Source organism: Psammomys obesus, unplaced genomic scaffold, assembly GCF_907164565.1.
Source record: "Psammomys obesus unplaced genomic scaffold, mPsaObe1.curated_primary_1811, whole genome shotgun sequence".
Taxonomy (NCBI): Eukaryota; Metazoa; Chordata; class Mammalia; order Rodentia; family Muridae; genus Psammomys; species Psammomys obesus.
In genome coordinates this window covers 1,944,392-1,967,329 of record NW_026593286.1, presented here as the reverse complement: position 1 = coordinate 1,967,329, position 22,938 = coordinate 1,944,392, and the positions used below count along the sequence as shown (strand labels likewise).

Genomic DNA, 22,938 nt, shown 5'->3' with positions numbered 1-22,938 from the left:
GTGTGTGTGTGTGTGTGTGTGTGTGTGTGTGTGTGTGTGTGTGTGTACATGCATGTGAGCACACAAATTTGTGTGTTTGTGTGCATGTGGAAGCCAGAGATTTGGCAGTTGCTGTCTTCTATCATTCATCACCTCATTTACTTATTTATTTTTAATTAATTATTCATTTTGTGTATGTGTTTGTGTGGACACATGCATACCATGGCACATATGTGGGCGTCTACAGGAGCTGGCTCGCACCTTCTATCAAGTGGTGTTAAAGTCAGGTTGTCAGGCTTGAAGACAAACACCTCTACCACTGAGCCATTTCACTGACCCACAACCTTATTTTTCAAGTACCTCATTGATTCAGCTAAGCTGTTTTGCTACAGAGATTTACCTGTCTTTGCCTCCCCGGTGCTGGGGTTAGACTGACATCACCATGCCTGAATGTTTTATGTAATCTCTGAGGATACAGACTTGGGTCTTCCTGCTAGTGTGGAGATCGCTTTTCCTGACTGAGCAGTCTGTCACCATGATTGAGGAGCTCTGATGAAAAGGACAAGAAGGGAGTGGTATCAAGCCTTGGTGCTCTTGCTGGGGACAGTTCCATTTCTTTGGCATTGGGTGGCAGAGCTGGCATCAGGGTGAACCCTCTCAATAGCTGCTGGAGCACCACCTGCCTCTCCCAGTGACACACGGAGAGCATGGCATCTGGAGCTTCTCAGGGATTACCCCTTACCCCACCACTGATGAGGATCTAATTTCTCCTGAGTTCGTGGTCCTACACTCCTCCCAGCTGGATTTTCTATCAGTTTACAACACAGAACATTTTAACAAATGCATCTTCAGCACTTCCACCAAGAACAGAAGTTAGACGAGTGTTAAAAATGGCCAGGCTTACAGACTACGAGGAGGAAGAGCACAGAAAACTTTCTTGACATATTGACATATCGAGAGGCCGCAGCCAAGTGGGAACCTTGACAATGTCTGAGTAAAAGAGAAAACACAGTGGTGTAAGAGTCTTAGAGCACGGGTGGCTGTAGCCCTGGGGTCATCCGTCATCCCCAGGCTCTGGCAAGGTCCCCGGAAAGAATGCACAGAGATGGCTTTGTGGTTTGATAAGATCCACAGCACAAGGAAACAGTAACCAATGTTTGTGAAGAAGGGACTGTGAAAACCAAGCCCAACCCACAGGGCTGTCCTAACAGTGAATGGACAGCCAAGGAGCAAAGTTTGAAATGAGCCTCCAGATGTTTGCTGCCAGTGCTTTGGGCTAGGTGGTTGTCCAGAGGTGAGAAGAAATCTGACAAAACTAGCATGCAACTCAAAGCTGTGTGGTCCCTGCAGACTGTGTGCAATCCAGCTCGACACATGGATGGCTGAGCGGGAGGGACTCTCACTTCATACAGCACACTGAAAATGAGGCTGGGGACACCTGACGCCTGCCTTGCTCTCGGCCTGTACATGAAGGCAATGTATACTGGTGTAAGTTGCCTATCTTTTCTTCTGTTCAAGTTGAACAGAAGCTCCCCACCTCCCACCATGGTGGGGTGAAAGATTCACACAGCCCAGAGGGGTTTTGCTTTATGGACTTTCCACAAAAGCACTCCTTCCCTTCTTGGCCTTACATCTTTAAAGCTTACTGCCCCCTTCGTTTTGTTCAGATTTTTAAAACGTTGTTTTGATGCCAAGATTAACAAATGTGACTCTTTATCATATTGGAACTGACCCAGCAATTCACAGATTAAACAAAAGCAGACAAGGCTAAGCATTTGGAAGGAGATGCAAATGTCCATTAGTTGGATGGTCCCAGCGACTCCTGACCTATCTCCTCCCACTGTCCACTTTGAGGAATTCTAAAGGTGACGGAGAATTAGAAGACATCTCTCTCTGCCCATGTCTTCCTCCCCCATGTGGACACTCTTGCTGTCCGTTGCTCTCTTGTGAACGCAGTCCCATCTCCCCGTAGCCATCCCTGCCCCTCCCACTCTGCTGATAGGGGCGAGGCAACTCTGAACAACCTCTTCGCTGCCAAGAGCCCAGGCATGGGTGGATGAGCTGGGCCGAGCAGGGTCCTCTAGGGGTTTGGGGAACAGAGGCTGCTCTTGTTGGCTGCAAGAGCTGAAGCCAAAAGGATATGACTCTGGAGTCGGCAGCGGGGGTGGGGGAGGTGGTGGCATGCGAACGCTAAGCAAGCTGGGAGATAAAAGAGCAGAATCCATGAGGAAGGAGAGGAAGTCAGCTGGTAGAGGAACCATGCAGGGAGAAGACATGAAGCTATCGCCCAGAAACAGGTGAGGAGACCACTGGCCCTTGCTGGCAATCTACTGTACATGATGATGGTCCATGTTCCACAGCTATAGCAAAACACCTGTAGCAAGGTCATTCATAAAGAAGAAGAGTTCGCTTTGTTCATGGTGCTAGCAGCTAGGAAGTCTAAGTCCATGGTACTGGCTCTCATCAGCTTCTGGAATGGGCAGGCAGAGATGGTACAGGGTGAGACAGAGCAAGTGTATTAGCTAGCTCTCTCTTTTTTCTTTTCAGAAAGCCAGCAACGCCTTCACAATGGTTTCATCTAATCCTAATTACCCCTTGACACTGTTAATGTGTGACTTTGGGGGTTGAGTTCTTAACATAGGAACTTTCCTTGAACACCTTCAGGCCACACCAATGGAGAAGCGGTACCATCCTCTTGAGACACCTTTTTGCTTCAGTTGCTACTAAGGAACTAGTTGAGTGTAAGTGTGTCCTGGCCAATGGCACTCATCTGTCCTGGACACATCCAGGAGTGGTAGTGCGAGGAGGTTCACACAACTGGGGCGACTCTGATAAGCACTGTTCCTCCAGGTCCCAGAGTCTCTATAGCTGCCGAGGGTCCTTAGCACAGCCAAGCCTCGCTGCCCACAGTCATGTCCAGCTCAAGGGGCACCTCAGACCAGGTCTTATGCCTTCTTTTTCCTTTTACAGCCCACTCTAATTTCCTATTTCTCAGGTGTTTTATAAAAATAAACTGCCCTGAACAAAATTCTCAATTCTGTCCTGAGGGAGAAGAAATGAAGAGGATATGAATCACCTACTTCTAGGAACTTGGGGAACAAAGTCATCAAAACCAATTCCTACTCAAAACAAAGATGCAAGAAAATTTTAAGTCATAAAATATAAAGAAAAAAATTAGTTCCACATTAAAAACAAAATATGCAAACCATTCTTACAAGGACACCAGAGACCTCCCAAGAGCAAGACTCTGCTTACTCTCTCCACTTCTCTGAAACCTTCTTGTCCCCAAATGAGCCACCACATCACCTACCCTACACTCAGAACACTTTCAGGAAAACAGTCTTGGTGCTGAGCAGAACCCAGAGAAAATTTCACCTGTGAGAAACTGTAAACACTAACAACCTGGTTCATATTTTCACCATACATTTATATTACTTGGGTGAGTGAAACTAAACAAAGATGGAATTATTAAAAAATATTCAAGGATGCTATTGGAAGACAATGAAGAAAGGGATATAGTAAACATACATCCTAAAATGGCAATAATTACACTAAATGTAAATGGTCTAAAGATACTAATCAAAAGGGATTTCTAGCTTGGATTTAAAACAAACAAACAAAAACAACAACAAAGCAGGAATCAACCACTCAGCTCCACTAAATGTGCATAAAGTGAACAACAAAGTCGCAGCACAGAGCTGAAGGTGCCAGGGAGCCAGCTCAGTAGGTAAAGGCACTTGTTGCAGAAGCCTGGTGGTCTGAGTTCAATCCCCAGAACCCACGTGGATGAAAAGAGAGAACTATCTCCACAGAGTTGTCCTCTGATTTCTACATGTGAGCTGTGGCATGAGCACCCCCACACATAGATCACATATACACAGAGTAAAGATAAACAAAATAAAATAATAGAGCAGGCAGGAGATGCAGAAAATCCAGTGATAGTTGAAGATTTCAGCCCCTCTCCCAACAATTCATAGAACAATGTAACAACAACAACAAAAAAAAATACAACCCACTAAAAACATAGACGCCAATGCTATCTAACACATGTAATCAGGACACCCACACACAGCAGAGTAGTCACCATTCTAAGTGCTAAGAAACATAAATAAAAACAGATTGTATCTTGGGCCATAATATAAATTCAGCAAATTCCAAAGAGTGAAAATCATAGAGAGTGTGTTATCCAACTATAGCAGAGTCAAGCCAGAAACTAATAATTCATAGCAACAACATGGATATATGTAAAACTTTATAAACACATATATATAAGTTTTATATAGATATAAGTTTTATATTTATATAAGTTTTATATATATATATATACATATAACTTAAACACAGAAGTCAAAGAGAAAATCTTGAGGAAAAAATTTTAAAGTCATTCAATCAAAGAAAATGAAGAAAAAAAACAACACGTAAAATTTGTAGTACATAGGTACACAGTCATGTTAACCAAAAATAAGATAACAATAAATGTATACATTGAAATGTGTCAAATAAAAAATTTGAAATCCTACTAAAGAACCCAAAAAGTAGAGAGAAAATAAATCAAAAAGGAAAAAAAAGCAATAAAGATGAGAATAGAAACTCTTGATGTTGAAAATATTAAACAATAAAGAAAGTCAGGGACACAAATAGGTAAGACCAATAATGTTGACAAATTTAGCAATGCCTGCAAAGAAAAAAGGAATGCAAAAATCAATACTATTCATGAAATGGGAACTTATGACAGATCCTAAAGACCTTAAAAGGATAGTAAAGGTATACCATGACAACTGTAACATAAATATGTCGACTTGGATTTATCAGACCATCACCTAACACAGAATAAAATCAGCAGCCCTCCATGAGTCACCTAGTATGAACTAGATTGTTAAACCGCCCATAAATACTAAGGAAGCTAAATTCGTAATTTAATACTTAAAATTCTGCTAAACATTTGACTAGGGATCGATAAAAACTCTACACAGTCTCAACCAGAAAACAAACAGGAGGAAACAATTTGATTTATGATGCTAACATTACCCTGATACCAAGATCAAAAAAGAAAAAAACAGACAGTTGAAAAAACAAAACAGTGGGAGCAAGAGCGATGACTCAGTGGTTGGAGTGAACACAGCCTACAGAGCACCTCAGCGTGGTGCCCAGCACCGGTGTCCGCGGACCCACGACGGCCTATAATTTAGCTCCAGGGGATGCAGCGCCCTCGTCAGGACACACATACGTCCATCAATATGCTGATCAAGTGAGAGATACTGCAGGAGGTCACGGCTGGTTCAAGAATTTTTTTATTGGATTTAAACCTCCCCTCTATAAGATGGAAATCCTATCTGAAAAGTTAACTGAGCCAAAATCCATGGCTTGCTATATCCTAGATCCCAGCAGAGGACCAAATAGCATTATTCTACTAAATGGACGTATTAATAAACCACACTCAAGTTCTTATTTTTATACCCACAGACAGTGTGCCTCTACCCCTCACCAGAAACTTCTTCCCATAGATGACAATTAATACAGGGACCCACAATTAATTAAGAGATTGTCCCAGAGGAACACAATGCAGGCAGTCCTGGTGAGACCTGATGGGCTAGGGTCCCCCCTTTCAGTGGACTGGGGGAGGGGCATGGGAGGAGAAGGCAGAAGGAGGGCAGGACTGGGAGGGGATGAGGGAGGGGGCTACATCTGGGATAGAAAGTGAATAAACTGTAATAAATAAAAAATTTAAAATAAATAAATGCAATAAAAAAGAGACTGTGGAGTGTCCAGTTATGGGAACACGGAGCAGCCATATAACACCCTTATCTCAGCAAGGCTCAGAGATGCATGAAGGATGAGGGAACAGAAAGACTGCAAGAGCCTGGGACAGTGGACAGTGCAACAAGACCATTGCACACACACCCACATCAGCTGTGACACAAGGCCTGGGCAGGGTCAAAGCGGCTGAAATTCCAGCGCGGGGAAGGGTAGGCCCATGAAGGTCCATCCTTCAGTAAGAAGCTCTTGACAACTGAGGGCCACCAGGGAAGAGAGATAATCAACTTTTTGGGATCGTCTTACACCCACGCACATACTTCCAGCACTAAGTGGACTTGGTGGTTTTTTTTTGTTTTGTTTTGTTTTTTGTTTTTTAATTCATATGAAGTTGTGAGGTAAAAATAGTAAGGAGATAGGGGAGGAATTGAAGGGTGAAGAGATAGGAGTAAATTCGATGAAAACATGTTATATACGTGTATGAAACTCTCAAATAATAAAAAACGAGAAGACATAATTTGAAACAAATCACTGCAAGGAAGGGACAAGAATAAAATACAGGCCAGGAAGAAAGAAACGGTATTGCCTCTGTCTGCAGATGGTGTGTCCCCCTTAAATCCCAAAGAGTCTATTTTTAAATCCTAGCACACTCATCGAGGCCAGAAAGTTCCCCTGTTGTTCTATGACAAACATGCATTTACCTACATTCAAACGGCATTTATATGTATTACCAATGAACACAAGGTCACTGTTCTGATTGATTAGTGTTTTGTCAGCCTGGCACAAGCAAGAGACATTTCAGGAGAAGTAACCTCAGTTGAGAAAACACTTCCATCAGGTTGGCCTGTGGGTAAGCCTATGAGTCATTTCCTTGATTGATGAGTGAAATGGGAGGGTCCAGCCCACTGAGGTCCACACCGCTCCTGAGCAGGTAGTCCTGAATTGTATATGAAAGCTGAGCAAGCCATGGGGAGCAAGCCAGTCAGCAGCACCCCTCCATGGCTTCTGCTTCAGCTCCTGCCTCCAGGTTCCTGCCTTGACTTCCTGCCAGCTTCCTTCCATGATGGACCATGATGGACCATGATGTGAACATATAATACGAAACATGTCCTTTCCTCCCCAAATGCTTTTGGTTATGGTGTGATAGAAACTCTAAGACAGTGAGCTTAACAATCCAATGTTTTAGCAATTATTTTTTAAAGATGGATATTCCAAGATGTCACTCTTGCAAAGGAAGAAAGCTGAAAGCTACCCAGGGCAAATGAAAATGATCAAGGGCACCATGTCCATAGATGCAAACAAACACCCAGCAGAGTGAAGGTATCAATATCTCCCGAACTAATATACTGATTTAATGACATTCTAAGCTAAACCCCAGCAACAGTCATTGCAGAAATAGGCAAGAATATGCAGAAATTCATATGGAAAGGCAATGCCAGCTGACAGTTTGCAAGTGGAGAAAAAGTGGGAGAGGTCAGCTCCCCGGCTGTTCGAAATGTTCTCAGTGTATAACTAAAGAACTCAAAACTGTGACACTGCATGAAGGGACACACAAAAAGCCCAGCATACACCCACATAAAGCACACCCAGCTGACTGGATAAAAGTGTGGGATCATCTTAGGGATGAAAAATGGCCTCTGGGCATGTGACATTAGAGCTACCGCACAGCCATAGGCAGAGTTCAAGACACAACTCAAACCTCATGCCTTGTGACACGTCCACTCAGGAGGGGACACAGACATGAATGTAAAACCCCAAAGTACAAAGTTGTAAGTGGGAGGAGAATTAGGAGCTAGAATTGGGTGAAGAGTTCATAGATTCAATATAAACCACACAATGTATAGAAGAAGAAAATGATGAGCTGGGTTTCCTGTAAACTGAAAAGGTTTGCTGCACAAATAATTCCTTAAGATGGGAACTGGGGCTGGAGAGATGGCCGAGCAGTTAAGATTGCATGCTACAGAACTGGAAGACCCAAGTTTGGTTTCCGGTGCTCCTGTTGGGTGGCTCACAACCCCCTGTGGCTCCCTGCACACACACCCAAGTGAAAATAAAACAGAAACTTTTAAAAAGAAAATCAAATTACAGGTGAGCTAACCTCCTGCCTTGAGTTCCTGCCCTGACTTCCTTCTGTGATGAACTGTGATGTGGCAGTATAAGATTAAATAAACTATTTTTTTTATTGAGAGTAGTAGAAAAGAGACGAAAGCTGTGATAGCTACTTCAGAGATTTTATCATGATGAGGCACTGTCAGCCACTGGGGAATGAAAGCGAAATATCTCTTCACACTCCCCAGCATCCTCATCTCTGGGAGGGTGCAAGATGGAGGTCACTTCCACATCCCCGGTACGAACATAAAGTAAGGCAGCCACTCTGGAAAGCCCCTTGAGTGGTTTTGAAATTTTTAAATACTGGACTACCCTGTGACCTAGCAACTTTGCTCCTGGACAGGTGTCCTATGACTTTGCTCTTGGGCACCTATCCTAGAAAAGCCTGTTCACAGATGTCATCAGGAAAGTGCTACAGTAGAGACAGATTATGACACAGCTGCTTGGAGGCACCAGCTTTGCCTCCACCGATGAAAGAAGCCGCTGAGCGCAGCTGAGATGAGTCTCCAACACTGTACAGTGTGTGGAACAATATATTCCAGGAGACTGCGCGGTCCTGTCCCCCAGCAGAGACACTATAGACCCGGGGACAGGGTAGTGGCTGCAGGGATCAGGGAGGGGGAGAAGGAAAGTGATCCCTAGAGGGTAATGTCAGAGGTCTGGGGATGAGAGACCTGGGAATCTGAGCTGCCAAGGAGGGATGGTTTAATGCTCTTATTGGACTGCATATGATCAGTTTTCTAGTCTCATTTGCTGTCCTTACTTGTTACAAGATGTTGCTATCTTTGGATACTGAGTAGAGAAGTCACGTGGGATCTCCAGGTATTATTTTTTTTACAACCGCCTATGAGTCTACAGTTATTTGATGAAGTTTTCAAATTAATACAAGCAACGCTGTATGAAAATACAGTTCATAAAGCAGATGCTCTCAGCTGTGAGAAGGGCCTCTGCATTGCTGTGATGTAGAAAGGACAGCGAAGGGCTGGGGAGATGGCGCAGTGGTTAAGAACACTGGCTGGTCTTGTAGAGCACTGCGGTTCAGTGCTCACAACTTAAATGCAGTTCCAGGAGGATGTGATGCCCCCATCTGGCTTCTGCAGGTACTGCACGTGTATGATGCATATAAGTAAACGCAGCCAAGCACCTAGACGCACACATTAACACTAAACAAAGGCGCATGGTTACCACTGGGTTACCACCGGGAAGCTGGGTCTGAAAGGCAGCTTTGGCGAACTATGACTCGGACCTGAGTTTACGACTCCTGTGTGATCAATGAAAGGCCTCCCAATTTAAACAGCTTCTCAAATCTTCCAACCCCGTTTCTCCCACAGTTCTGTACTTGCTGACAATGCTTCTCCATCATTGCCCTTTGTGGGTCCCAAGAGAACAAGGGGACATAGTTTGAGCCTGCTTTTGCCAGCTACCACCCCATGGTGGCCTGGCCACACGTGTGTGTTTCCTCCTGGGTCTCCAGTCTGCAGATGCTGCTTTGCAGATGGAGCCAGCTCAGTGAGTGGCTGAGAAGCAGGCAGAGAGGACCAGTCCAGTCCCTGGTGGAGTCGCTGGACCCGTGTGGCCCCACGCCTCGCATCGTCCATCCCTGCTCACAGCAAAGCTCTCTGCACTCGTACTCTGCCCAGCTGTCAAGTTTCAGCCGCTGGGTTTCTTCCTGGTCTAAAGAAGATTTATTCCCTTTGGCTGAGCAGTCAGCTTGTTCTTATCTGCATGCAAAGTGTTCACAGGAATGGAGGCTGAAGACAAACAGCCTGGGAGAAGAGCGTCCTCTCTACATCACCCAGACAGGGCTGGAGTTCTGATGCGCTGTAACACTGTCTCTGCAGCACCGGCTCCCTATCCACTAAGGGCCAACTTCTACTGGGAATAATGTCCACACTTGCTGCTCAGCCCTTGGCTCCTAAAGGAATCCTGGGTTGCTTTGGGGCCTCCCAGGTCATAACTATAGCCAGAGTCTAGTCACATGGCAGGAAGGTCTCCAAGCTACTTCTCACTTGGAGAGAAAACACGCATTTGAATTTGCTCTCATTCTTGGCACATGCTGCTTCCATGCTGGATAAGAATTGCTTGTGCCTTGTCAACCTTCCCCAGAACACGACTCAAGCAATGACCTCTGTCCTCCTTCTTTACCACCCAGGCTTTCAAGAAAAGGTTTGGTCCGCCAAAATAGCTCTGCATGGTTGGAGCCAGATGGATGCGGTGACTTCCAACCTAGGCCATGGCAGATCCCTCATCTTTGGCTTCTGAAATCTAAACTCTGGAGCTAGATCACGGTGCAGTGGTAGCCACTCGCCTAACATGTGTGAGGCCCTGGGTTCAAGCCCCAAAAGGTTGTGAGCCTCCAGCAGGGTAACTGTACAGGAGGCCACGCCAGATGGCCCTGTCAGCTCTTCTGGAGGAAATACACAATTGGAGCCTGAGTCTGGAGCCTGTGTGTACATGCAGAGAGACAGACAGACAGACAGAGACAGAGAGACAGAGAGAGACAGAGACAAAGATAGAAAGACAGAGATAAACAGAGACAGAAATACACACACATAAACAGAGAGAGAGGACACACACACACACACACACACACACACACACACACAGACTAGTAAGAGCTCTGACCATTATCTTGCTGACCTCAAGCCAGAGCTGCCTTGATCAGAGGCCATTCCCACTGCGTGAGGACCTGAGACGCTTTGTTAGGGCTGGGAGGGTTCTTTCCAGCATGAGTCACTGTCCGCCTCTCTTCCTTAATTAGTGCTTGGGGACTTGCTGTTGTAACTCTGGTGAAGTCCACAGAAATTAATCAAGGAATGTCTTAGACCTGAAATACAGCGAGAACTGCCATCAGACCAGATCCACAGGCACTGAGACCTGCGTGGCCCAGCGACCCTCTAGAAATTGAATTTCAGCCTCCCACATGCTCAACACTCCCTGCCCTGGCACTTCCTTCCTCAGTGTTTGTTTTCTGGAAGGTTTTTCACTTGTTTTTCTGACTATGGCAATTTCTCAATCCACTACATACCACAATCCTCCATAAAAACGGTTCTCATGGAACCCCGGTCCCGAGGGCTTGGCCAAGTACCGCTTCTTGGATGTGGTCCCTGTGTGTCTGCATACTCTGGGATGCAAAGCAAATGGGGAGGCTCTATCCACACTCAGACAAGCCCCACCCTTGCTGGCCTCCAGAGGATCAGCCAGTCTCACAGGTGCCAGAACTAGAGACTGGTCTGGGAGTGCCTAGCAAGAAGGTTCTGTGGAGCCCGTTACCCCCACCCCCATACTCAAGACGCTGAACATGTAGTAGAACCTAAGTAGGACCACATCCAGAACATGCAAGAGGACAGCTGTGGCGCCCAAGCCTAGGAAGCTGCCCATCACCTCCAGGAGGCCACCCTCCATGTGCAGTGCCCTGAGCGTCAGGCCGCTGGCAGCAGCTGGCAGGGAGCCCCACTCCACAGAGCACAACCCAGGCGTAGCCGGACCCCCGCAGTGTCCAGACTAGGCTGTCTGGAAGCGCTTCTCCCACCAGACCGAGGACACCCTCCAGGTCCACACCATTCTATCCCTTCCACCCTAGCATCCTCAGCTGTAACAGATCACAGACCCAGCACCATCAGAGCAGCAGGCGCAGAGGCATACACATTGGTCTATCCTGCAGGAGCGATGTCTCAACCATGATGTGCTTTCTCTATCCTGCAGATTCCAGTGGAACCAAGGGATGGTGTTCGACAGTGACAAGAGAAGGAGGGGCTCCTGTGGAGCCACAGGGGAGGGCCAGGAGGTAGAGTCCAGCCAAAAGGACCTTCCCCCTCAGCGTCGCTAAGATAAGTCCATGTGGCCTTAGGATCCCCCATGAGCCTACACTATCTTCATGGCTTGGCTCTGAAACGTGGTGAGCTTTCTGAAGTCTTAGAAGGGCTTTCTTAGCTGTGGGATCGCCCTGTGAACACACCACACACAGGGCTTGCTAAGCTCCATCATTAAGGAAAAGGAAGGGTGTTAGTGACGGCGTTGAACAAGGTGCCTAGATGAAAATGACAGCCACTCACCTGTGGGGTCGCTTTGGGCAAAAAGGTGGCTGCTTGCTGGGGTGCTGTTTACTACAGGGACTTTTGCAAAAGATAAACAAACCCTGTGTAGGGAAGGGGACACCAGCTCTTACCATTAGGGTCATTAGTGGCGTAGACATGGTCGTGAGGTAGGCAGTTATGTCCTAGGAGTGCTCTGGTGACAGGCACAAGGCAGACTGGGCTTCTGGAGCAGGGGCAGAAAGGGGGAGCCCCTGGTTGAGATCCTGCTCTTACCCTTGCAGGCCGGTGGGAAACCTAGATTCGTGGAACTCACGAATCTTGCTATGCTTTCTGCTATCTGTACTCTGTCCTGGGCTTGCTGATATTTTCTAATTTAAAAGATTGTAATCTGAAGTCCTTTTCTGATTTTTTATTATGTGTGTGTCTGGTGCACATGGATGTAGGGCAGAGGAGAATGTCAGATGTCTCCTTTTATCACTCTCCATATTATTCCCTTGAGATGGGATCTGTCTGCACTCAGAGTTCTGCTTTCTCAGGCTGGCAGCCAGCAAGCCCCAATGACCATGGTACCATTATACCAGCACTCAGTCGCTATATACTTGTAAAGTCATTTTCTTGACAAGTTCAGGTCACTCTGATGACCCACCACATAGTACGGGTTTCCCAAACTCATATGGTCTTTGCCCAAACTCTGAGCTTCTCTTCAGCAGAGAACATGTTTCCCACCCAGGTATGTGGGAAGTGTCTCGAGACAGTTCGGTTGTCTCTGTGGGTGAAGCCAGGGGCTGCTGCTGACCTGCCTGCAATGTTTGGGCACACGTCTCATTTATTTAAGTGCATGGACCCCTGATCCAACCAGGGCATCGACTTAGGTTGAGAATGGAGAGATCTTCAGGGTCTAAGCCCAGCTATCACGGGACCTTGCCAGAGGGAGTGAGCAAAAATGAATGGACAAAGGGCAGGAGCAGAGAAGCTGAGCTCAGTCTCTGCCTCGTTCTTCTTGCTGTGAAGAGACACCATGCCCAAGGCAACTCTGAAAAAGCATTTTGTTGGGACTTGCTTATCGTTTCAGAGCGTTGGTCCAAGATCACCATGGTGAAAGCATCATGGCTTTGCAGCGTGTGTGGTGCTGGAGCAGCGGCTGAGAGCTCTAGATCCACAGGCCGCAGGCACAGAGCCACTGTGCCTGGCACAGGCTTTTGAAACCCCAAAGCCCACCCGTCGTGGTGGCACACTTTCTACAACAAGGCCACACCTACTCCATCAAGGCCACTCATTCTAATCCTTCTCAAACAGTTCGCCAACTGCGGATGAAGCATGTATATGCATGAACCTATGGGGGCATTCTCATTCAGACCGCCTCACACATCTCCTAAAGCCGAAGTCAAAACAAGCGCTGACGGAGACTCAGCAGACACTCAGAGAAAATGAACTAGGAGGAGAGCAGCTCTCATGCTGCTAGTAAATGAGGACAATTAAAAAAATGTCAACAAAAAAGAAACCAAGGCCAGAGCTGCGCACAGCCACCCTGACCACACTACAAGAGACATGCGTCAGTCATGAGCACTCTGACAAGATGCCCTTTCGTTCCACATTAAAGTCACATTCCTGGGTAACAAACAGAGCAAGGAGCAGACCAAGCCTGTGGTTAAAGCATGCTTTAGGCTGGAAGATTAAAAAGTTATACACCAAGATGAAGTTTTGGTCATAGCCGTGAGCAAAAGGATTTCCAGGGCTTCTAGTGCCTTCTTCAGCAAAACAAATAATTTAAAAAAGGAAGAAAGAAAAGGAAAAGAAAAGAAAATGATCCAGCAAAGTCTACCATCTATGAGCTGAAGAAAGTCTAAGGAGCCAGTACCAGATGAAAACTGTAACTGAAGTAGAGGAAGAGCCTTCAAACATGAAGGGAGTTCAGGCAGCCGCTGCAGCCAAGAGCTGCAAACAAAATAAATCAGGGTATTCGGGGCTAATCTTGATGGCTTTCCGAACAGCAGCCCTGCTGGCACTTAAACCTGATCACATCTGAGGTGAGGGGCACGAGCTCCCACCTCGCAGGCTGCTCGCAGCACTTCTGGCTGCACTGTCCGGGGACGAAAAGCTATCTCCAGAGCCGTTCACATCCCTGGGCAGAAAAACATGTTCTCTGCTGAAGACAAGCTCGGAGTCTGAGCAAAGCTGAGGAAACCCATCCTTTGTGGGGGTCATCAGAAGAGCTAACCTTGTCAAGGAAATGGTGCCCCAAGGATGTGGTTCTTGTTTGTTCGTTCGTATGTTTGTTTGTTTTTGAGACGCTGGTTTTTTATAGTCCAGCCTGGCCTGGAATATGCAGTCCTCCTGCCTCAGTCTTCTGAGTGTTGGGATCATAGGTGCAGGCCACTGGATTCTGCTTGTGTTTAGACATCCTTTGAGATATGTCTTATGTGGTCAGAAAGCTTGGGAAAGACTTCGGGGGCTGGGAAGTTGGCTCAGTGGGTAAGAGCTTTGCTGAGCAAGCATGAAGACCTGAGTTCAGATCTTCACACAGCTGAAAAAGCAAAGCATGGCTGTGTGCCTGTAGCTGTCCTACTGGGATTGGGGTACAGACAAAAGGATCCCTGGGGCTTGCTTCTGCCTGTGTGGCTGAAAAACCCAGACCTCTAGGTTCAGAGAGACAGAGAGAGAGAGAGATCTGTCTCTCCTAATCACTTGGCCTGGGAAGGGCCTACTGCTCCCTCTCAAAACTTTGGTGACCGCAGCACCTGAACAGCCTGCTACCTCTGCCTTGCATGACAGCACTCCTCCCAGACCAGACCAGCACAGGTCACCAGGCAACGGGAGTCAAATCCTGAAGGTGTTCGCTAAGGGCCTGGATAGGAACAGAGAAGGGCCTGGAAGCAACTGCCCCTGGCTCCTCCGTGGTCTTGTGAGTAACCCCAATGGAGTCATTGGCTCTCCAAGGCAGACGCTGTGGAGATCAGACTCTGGTCCACTGACGGTCCCCTACCTGGGATGCATAGATGTTTGTGGAGATTCTGCTAGGAAAGTCACACACTTTCACTACCTGAGCATGGAGAGAGCAAAGACAGGTCTGTGGAAAGGAGCGCCGGCAATGGGCGAGCGACCTGCAGCTGTGAGGGGAGCATTTGCAACACAGCCCTGCTGTCACTGCCTTTCCCCACGTGGTCTGGGGTGGTGGGCCACCTTGCTGCACTGGTGACTGGGTGCTCTCTGAGGTGCGGTCATGTGCAACCAAGGCTGCGCTACCTGGGAAGACTCCCAAGGCAGCCATCTTCTGTTGGCATAGAGTGGTGCACAGCTTTGATGAATGGGGTCTTCTTTGTGGGTGTTGCTGATAGATTAAAGTACACATTGCAGTCCCTAAAACCAGCACTTGTGGGACTAGATCGTAATTAGGCTATGGCAATGGTGGCAACGGTGGCTAGGGTGTATGGCCGTTTTGTGGATGGTAAGTTATGCTCAAGAGCCCTTCCAGGAAGACCTGCCCATTGTAAGTGAGGAGTTACAGTAGGAAAAGGACATTAACTTGCTAGCCTTTAATGAGCACCTGACTCGACAGGGAGAGTACTGAGGGAAGAGTAGCATGAGATGGAAGGATGGAAGGGAAGTGTTGGAGCATTTCCTGCACTGACAGGAAGGGAAGGGAGAGAGCGACCAGGTTAGAGCCCTTCCTGGGATCCAAAACTGTGGAACTTGTAGAGTCAGGCATCAAGGAGGAGAAGATATGATAGAAGACACCTCTCAGGGCCAGTTAATGCAGAAGGGACAATCCATGGCTCAGCATTCAGAGTTGGGATGTGGGAAGTTAAGACAGCCAGGGAGCATTCTGCCCTGATCTGCTGGACTTGGGACTTGCCTTGGTTCAAGAAGAAAAGGGTCAGAACCGCAGGTATCAGTTTGTGACAAGAAGAGATGGCAGAGGTGGGAAACCATAGGACCCTTGGCCAGCAGGAATCCCAGAGCTCTGAGCACCTGAGCTTGTGCTTTCCAAGGAGCAGGCAGTTTCTGCAGCTCTGGGAAGGAGACCAACCCACTGTGTTCATTCCTTCTCACTGGGCCCCCACCACTGAAGGTTCGCTACCACACTGAAGGCAGATAACTCCTCCTAAGCCTGCCTGAGCCTCCATTCTGGCTCCTCCTGGAAGCCGCTATTCTCCAGGCTAAAGCAGATGTGAAAGAACCAGCCACAGCTCATCTCATGAGGCTGTGGCACATGAGGGCACATGTATTGTGAAGATGGAGAAAGAGAATAATTTAATTATTTATCCCTCATTGGGACAAGGACTGCAGAGCCTGGGGTAACACAAGGGAAATCAGTAGCTGATGAGCCAGCTCATATGAGCCACTAAGGACACTCCCTTGTCACCATATTTGGTTCCCATGATTACCAAGGACAGGAAAGCAATGAAGGAAGAGGAGGCTTGCTATGAGAACTGGGCATTAGAGCAGCAGTGTTAGTTGTCAAATTTGCCTAGCCAGATAGTACCGTGTTGACTGGAAAGTAAGAAAGGGGCTGGTTCAACAGAGGCATTGGGAAGGTTATGGGGTGTCTGTGGCCTTGTGAGCTGTGCTGGGGCTGGTCTTTATGAGCTCTCTAAGATCTGAATGACTTTGACTAGCATGTAAATTGCCTCTATAAAGTGCAATGTCAATCAAATGAGGTAAGGGAAGGGCGGGACAGACAAAGAAGGCTGCCCAGCTCACTCAAAGACAAACGTGGTAAAAATGTGTCAGGGTGGAGTTCCCAGAGGGTGAAAAATGAACAGAAAGCCAAACACTGTGCTAGTGGGCTTCTGGAAGGCCCTAAAGCCTGAGCAACAGTTGATAGAGGGGATTAAACCTGTTTTAGGGATGAACAATCAATTATCCCTCCCTCTACCACACACGATGCAAACTACGCTGGGAATAAAGGTTGCCCGCCTAAACCAGGACCCTTCTAGCAGCCAGGTGAGGTTCATGGAAATGCAAGGGCCACAGTGTTAATCTGGATCCTGTCCAAACAGGGATCTGGCTTCAGCAGGAGACACAACAGGGTAAAGAGCCAGAACTTCCGAGACCAGCAGGAGTGCAAACACAGAGACCCCACACGTATAGCGGGACACCAGGAGAGTGGGACAGACGATTCTTAGAAAGTGAGGGTGGGGGTTCACGGAGGACTAAGGAGAATAATGTCTTCCATCCTTCTGTTGCACTCAACATCATTCTTTGACAAAACGACTCAGACAATAGTGAGACCATTTCATGCTGTTTGGGGCCTTGCTAACTCTGCAGTTCCTAGCCTCCCTGGCACTTACTTGGAGTGGATGGCTGTGGGCTGTTAGCACTCCTGCCTACCCCCTTTAAAGGGGTTCATTACATCATGCTAGCTAGCCCAGAGTGTCACACCAAACCCACAGGACATGTTCCTGGAGACAGGAAAGGGGTGTGCTGTAGATCTGATTCACAGTACCATGCAACTGGGAATTCAGCAGCTGTCTGGAGACTGGAGACCCTTGGGTGCTGCATGGCTTGGCCCAAGAACAAACATGTCAGAACCACAGGAACCAGTTATGTCACTCTTGGTGCAGAGATGACAGATGTGGGAAATCACAGGACCCTTGGCCAGTAGGAATCCCAGCACTCTGAGCGTCTGGACTTGTGGCTCCTAAGGAGCAGGACGTTTCTGCAGCTCTAGGAAGGGAGCAGGCCCCGGTGTGTATTCATTCTCTCTGGGCCCCCTGGCACTGAAGGTCTCCTTCCACACTGACGGTAGGAGCTTCGTCCAGAGCCTGTCTGACCTTCCATTCGATTCCGCTTGGATACTGCTACACTCACCGCTATACCACCAACACACACCACTGGCTCCTCCTCTCTAGTGCTAACACCTGCAGAGGACAGTCATACAGAGACAAAAGAGGAGACGCTTGGCAAGGAGGCCCCATCTGAGGTCAGTGCTCCTAATCGCGGGGCACAGCCATCTGCTGCAGCCACACTAACTCACCAGTGTGGGGCAGCAGAGTTTCTGGGAGCTCAGGGTTGAGAGGAAGAAGCTTCCATTAAGCAGCAAGATCCCAAGTTGCGAGGGGGAACAACAGAATCCAAAATATGAAAGTGTGCAGTGGAGTTACACACTGAGAAAGGTGGCCCAGGGTTCTTGAGATACAGGCCGGAGGAGAAGCCAGAGGGCCAGAGTCACAGAGATGATATGCAGACATTTAGCATTTGGGCAGGTAGATGACACCAGGGAATGTTTGCAGTGAAACCCATGATGCCACTGGTCTGTGAGATTCAGGGAGTCAAGACAGAGGCACGGCTTTGCTCAACAAGGCTTCAGACTTGTCAAAGAATCTTAAAGTGCAGGGGTGGGTTCTTACGGCCCAGCTCTCCTGCTTTCTGTCGGGATGTTTTGGGGACCATTCCCAGCCTTGGACTGTTGAAAGGATAGCAACACTTGGACCTTCCAGGTGCAACTGTTGTGAGGAGCTATGCACACATGGAGTTACTGTTTCCTATAATTAAATTGTTACATCTCTATAAATGCAGGAACTTGTGCATCTGAGCTGAGGCTTTCAGGCAGTTCACTGGCCTTGTGCGCTGTGAGGCATGTGCAAGGCTGAGTGGGAGTGTTGTGATCGGCACCGAGGCAGCAGCGAGGCCCTGCGCTCCACCACAGTGAGCACTGCCGATGCACGTCAGCTTTGAGTTACTTTTTGCTCACTGCACGTTGAGGGAACCATATATTGTTGCCAGGACCCCACTCTGTATCTGACTCTGATTTAAGAAACTGGTTAGTTTAAGGCAACATTTTGAGCCTTTTGCTACGTCCCCGAAACTGGAGGCAGTGCAACTTTTTCACACATAATTGCATTTTTTAATAAAAATTTAAAATGTATGAAGTGCAGAGTTTTCCAAATTGGAGAACTGCAGATGCAAAGCCTGTCTGTCTGTGCTGTCTGGAAGAAACCAGAGGCCAGACTAGATTCCGTCCTTGAACCCCTGGATAGAGGTGCCAATATCAGGGTCAGGATGGAGTGCAGAGAATTGTGGGAACTCCAGGTCCATCTCTGTCATCTCTCTCTCCCCATGCTTCATGGTACCATAGCAGGGACAGCAAACCCACACACCTGTGCCTGGCCCGAGCCTCAGCCTTTCTCCCCAGCACTCACATGGCCAGAATTTGAAGGTGACTGATGGGAGCAGCAAAGGCTGCAAAGAAGACAGATTGGCCTAGGTGACTATCAAGGAATGGCAACCGGCGGGGAGGGCCCACCTACAGGGGTTTGGGGTTCAGAGTAGAGACACGGGAACCTCTTTCTGGGCTCAGGAGCCTCACTCTGGGAGGCTCTCCTGAGTCCTGGAAGTGGTTTTCCACCTCCACGTTCTCCTCAACAAAGAGCTCATGGCACAGGGTGAAAAAGATCATCCTGTGAACAAAAGCAACTGAACCAAGGAGTGTGGGACGATTGTGATTGAGTAACATCCTTCTCCCCAACCCATGGGATTGAAACGCAAGCAGGGGACCATTTGTTCATTTGTATTTTAGTTGGGGTCCTCTGTGGGTGAGCTTTTGCACCCCTGCCCCCTGATGTTCTTTTGTACTACAGTGAAATACCCTTGACTGGCCTGGACTCACCTTGTAGACCAGGCTGGCCTCCACCTCCCAGAGTGCTGGGATCACACGTGTGCGCCACCACGCCCGGCTTGAGATGTTCCCATTCATGCTCTGGGGTACTGTCATTTTCAACCTCTGCTCTTTCCCCTGTTATAAAACATATTATTATTATTATTATTATTCCTATTTCCTCCTCCTTCTTCCTTCTCCTCCTCCGTCTTTTTCCTCCTTCCTTCCTCCTTTTCTTCTCTCTTCTTCTTTGGCTTATTCAATATTGTGAAATAGGATTTTTCTACTGTGAAGTCCTTCAGCGTATCTGCTGGAAGATCCTTCCTGCAGGGGCTGGGGTGTTTACTCAAGAGTCTGGCAGGCTGTTTTTTTAGCGTTTTGTTCCTCATTCTTAGACTTCCCTGTGTGGTGTCATAGTTTTCTTTTCTATACTGTTTTTGTCCATTTTGAGGATTAAGGTTTAAAATTCTGTGAAGTCCAGTCTTGTCTTTTTGTGTGTTTTGGATCATGGCCTAAACATTGGGATTTATGTCCTATTAATAAATGAAATAATTTATCACAAACCATCTCCTGGTACTCAGTTTTTAATATGTCCTCTGTTATATTTTTGGTTTTTAGAGTTGGTTTGGAAATGTGTTTTTAAGATACTCACTCCTTCCACCAAGATTTAAGAACTATCAGCTTATCATTTTCCCATCATTTTATTATAATTTGATCTACCTTCTATTCTCCATTTTGCATGCCTGGGTTTCTCTTTATTAAAATAAAGCAAGGGTGTCAGGGGAAACAGCTTTGTTGGTGAGGTTTTTGCCATGCAAGCATGAGGGCCTCAATCTGATCCCCCCAAAACTCACCTAAAGCAGTACCCACTTGGTATCCCAGAGCTAGAGAATGGGGACACTGCTGGCCAGCGTAGCCTTCACAGTGAGCCCTAGGGAGAGATACTGAATTAAAAAGCTAGGTGGACAACACCCCAGAAACCACACTGGCATGGACCCACGGCCTCCAAATACATGCACATGCGTGTAGCATGCCACAAAAAACTAACTGAAATAAGGAGAGTTAGCTCTCCGTTGGTTTTAACTGATCTGCTTTGGAAAATGAAACTGCTGAATCTACCCATAACATGAATTTCCCCCTGGAACTCCTGAACATTTCATTATTTTTTATACTTAAAATTTTTGCTTTTAGCATCTATATTTTCAGGTTTTCCTTCCTTGGTGTGTGTGGTGTTCAAGTTGCTGAATTTCCCATTTAACATGAAATTTTGACTTCAGTCCCCCGTAGTGAGCCTTGAGGTTTGCAGAGGACATTCTTCCAAGGCTTATCCATCTCCGTCACCATGTGAGCGCGAGCTCGCAACCCAGTGCTCCCAGCCTCACTGGAGGTGAGCCTGTCCCCCTTTTCTGAATGAAGGGCTGAACTGTAGTTAACACTTCGAGGTTTGTCTCCCCAGTGAATCTCCAAAACTACAAGGAAGTTGTGATCACACAGGCTGGCAAACTGTTTCCACAGTGAACAGCACGTTCACCCCAATAACAACTGTTTGGTGTCTCTGACAGTGACTACAAAGCGTGTCATCTGGCTTAATCGTCAAAGCAGCCCTCAGAATTTAGTGTTCCGTCAGTCCCATTTTACAGGAGAAACATGGGCGATTACTGGCCTCCAGTCAGTGGGAGAGCTGAGCTATGACCCAGGCAAACATTAGTTCTAGCCCTGACTGTTGGAGTCTATGGAGTGGAGCTCTCAAAGGTCTGTGTAGCTTGCAGGCTACTCAGGATTCTGGGAGCGACAGGCAGTTATAGTCTCTCCTGATGAGAGTGGAAAGGCACAGGACATAGGCTATTCATCCTCAAGAGTGTGTGAAGGAAGAGGAGAAAGAGGAGGAGGAACTGGGTGAGGAGGGGGATGAAGAGCCCCCCCCAAACAAGGATATGGTGAGGAGGGAGGCCTGAGGAGGCTGGGCACTTCCCGGCATCTCCAGCAGCTAGACGGCAGTGAGCAAGCCCTCCTACAGGTGCAGTGGCAGAGCCTTCGGAGCTCTACTTGTTTACCTAGGTGAACGGCCTCAAAATCACAGCAGTATCAGGACACCGCGTGGTCCATTCCTGCTGTCCCCGCCTAACCTCCCACTCAGCCACGCACTCCCAGCTCCTTCCTCTCAGCTCCTTCCTCCATCACACTCACCAAAGTCCCATGCTCAGGCATGTTCCTCCCCGGATGTCCACGTGCAAACCTCACCCCCTTCTGCAGGTTATCTGTCCAAATCTCGTCTCCCATAGGGGCCTAGCTTCCCTCCCTGTCCACATGCCACCCACAGCTGCCCCTGCTGCCTGTTCCCTCCCCCTGCCCCTCACCCTCCTACCCCTCACCCTCCTGCCATGTAGCACACCTGGGGCTCACTGATACTCCTTGCCATTTGTTCCCAGAACATAAACTTTCTCTCAGGGCAGGGATCTGGTCTGCTTCATTGTCCTCAAGGATTGTCCGAGAGTCTGGAATGAAGTTCGGCTCATGGTGTGCACACAGTAAATATTTGGTGAATGAATGGGTGAGGAGGTCACAGGCAGAGCTGCCTGCTGGGAAAGAGTGCAAAGGAGGGGAAGAAAGCAGGGCAGGCTAGTGGTCAGTGCTGGAGATCTAGTTCAGGAGGGTAGGGAAAAGGCCTCTGCTCTGGCCTCTGACCTTTGGCTTGAGTGTGCACCTCCCCAGTTGCCTCCCACCCAAAGGAAAGGAAGCCAGCCCCATGGGGGGGGGGGGGTTGTAGCCATAGACTCTGACCCACAGCTCCTGGTACTCAGAGGAAACCTCCCCATTCAGAATACCCACTTGTTTTTCGAATGGACTAGTGTCAAATATGAAGTGTAAGAGCAGATGAGAAGACCTGTGATGTTTTCTCAGTAAACACTGGGCGAGCCAGAGCGGCCTCTGTGCCCGCTGACCTGCAAGTGTGATGGCCCCAAGGGCTCTTTACACAGCAATAATGCACTGTAACTGCGTGCTGCTGTTGGGGACCTGGCTCTCGGAGGCTGCTCTTCTGTCCCATTAATTACTGCAGTGGAGGAAGTGAGGTCAGGCCTCCCACCAAGGCAACTGGGCTCACAGGGCCGCTCTGCGGTTCCTCAGGAAGGCGTTTTTCTTATCCACACAGCATCACCATCTCAGGCCAACAAATCCTGTTAAAGCGAAGACAAAGGGGACAGAAGAGCTCCATCTGGAGGTATGCCTCTGTGTCTCCACACAGACCAGGGCCACCGTGGCCAGGAGCAGGGCCTGCCCACTCTCTCAAGCTTCCCAGCACCAGGGTTTTGGCCAAGGGCAGGGTTGCTGGGACCAGAGTAGGGTAGTATGATGACGTCAGTGTAAAATGAGAGGACAAGGACGCCTGGGAGCAGGCCACACACACACACACCAGTGAGTGGCCAGCTGGGTGGTGGCCGCAACTCCCTCTGGAGCTCATAG

The 22,938-nt window shown here is 48.0% G+C and overlaps 1 long non-coding RNA gene across 1 annotated transcript in view; it reads right to left on the bottom strand.

Annotated features, from left to right (window-relative positions):
- The window catches only part of LOC129683561 (uncharacterized), a 23,266-nt gene extending 1,304 nt beyond the window's left edge, over positions 1-21,962 (bottom strand). The window contains exons 1-2 of the long non-coding RNA XR_008721176.1: positions 21,869-21,962; positions 19,489-19,614 (exon numbers count right to left, since the gene is read on the bottom strand). This is a non-coding gene — a long non-coding RNA (uncharacterized LOC129683561). The remainder of the gene's footprint in view (positions 1-19,488; positions 19,615-21,868) is intronic.
- Positions 21,963-22,938: the final 976 nt, after the last annotated feature.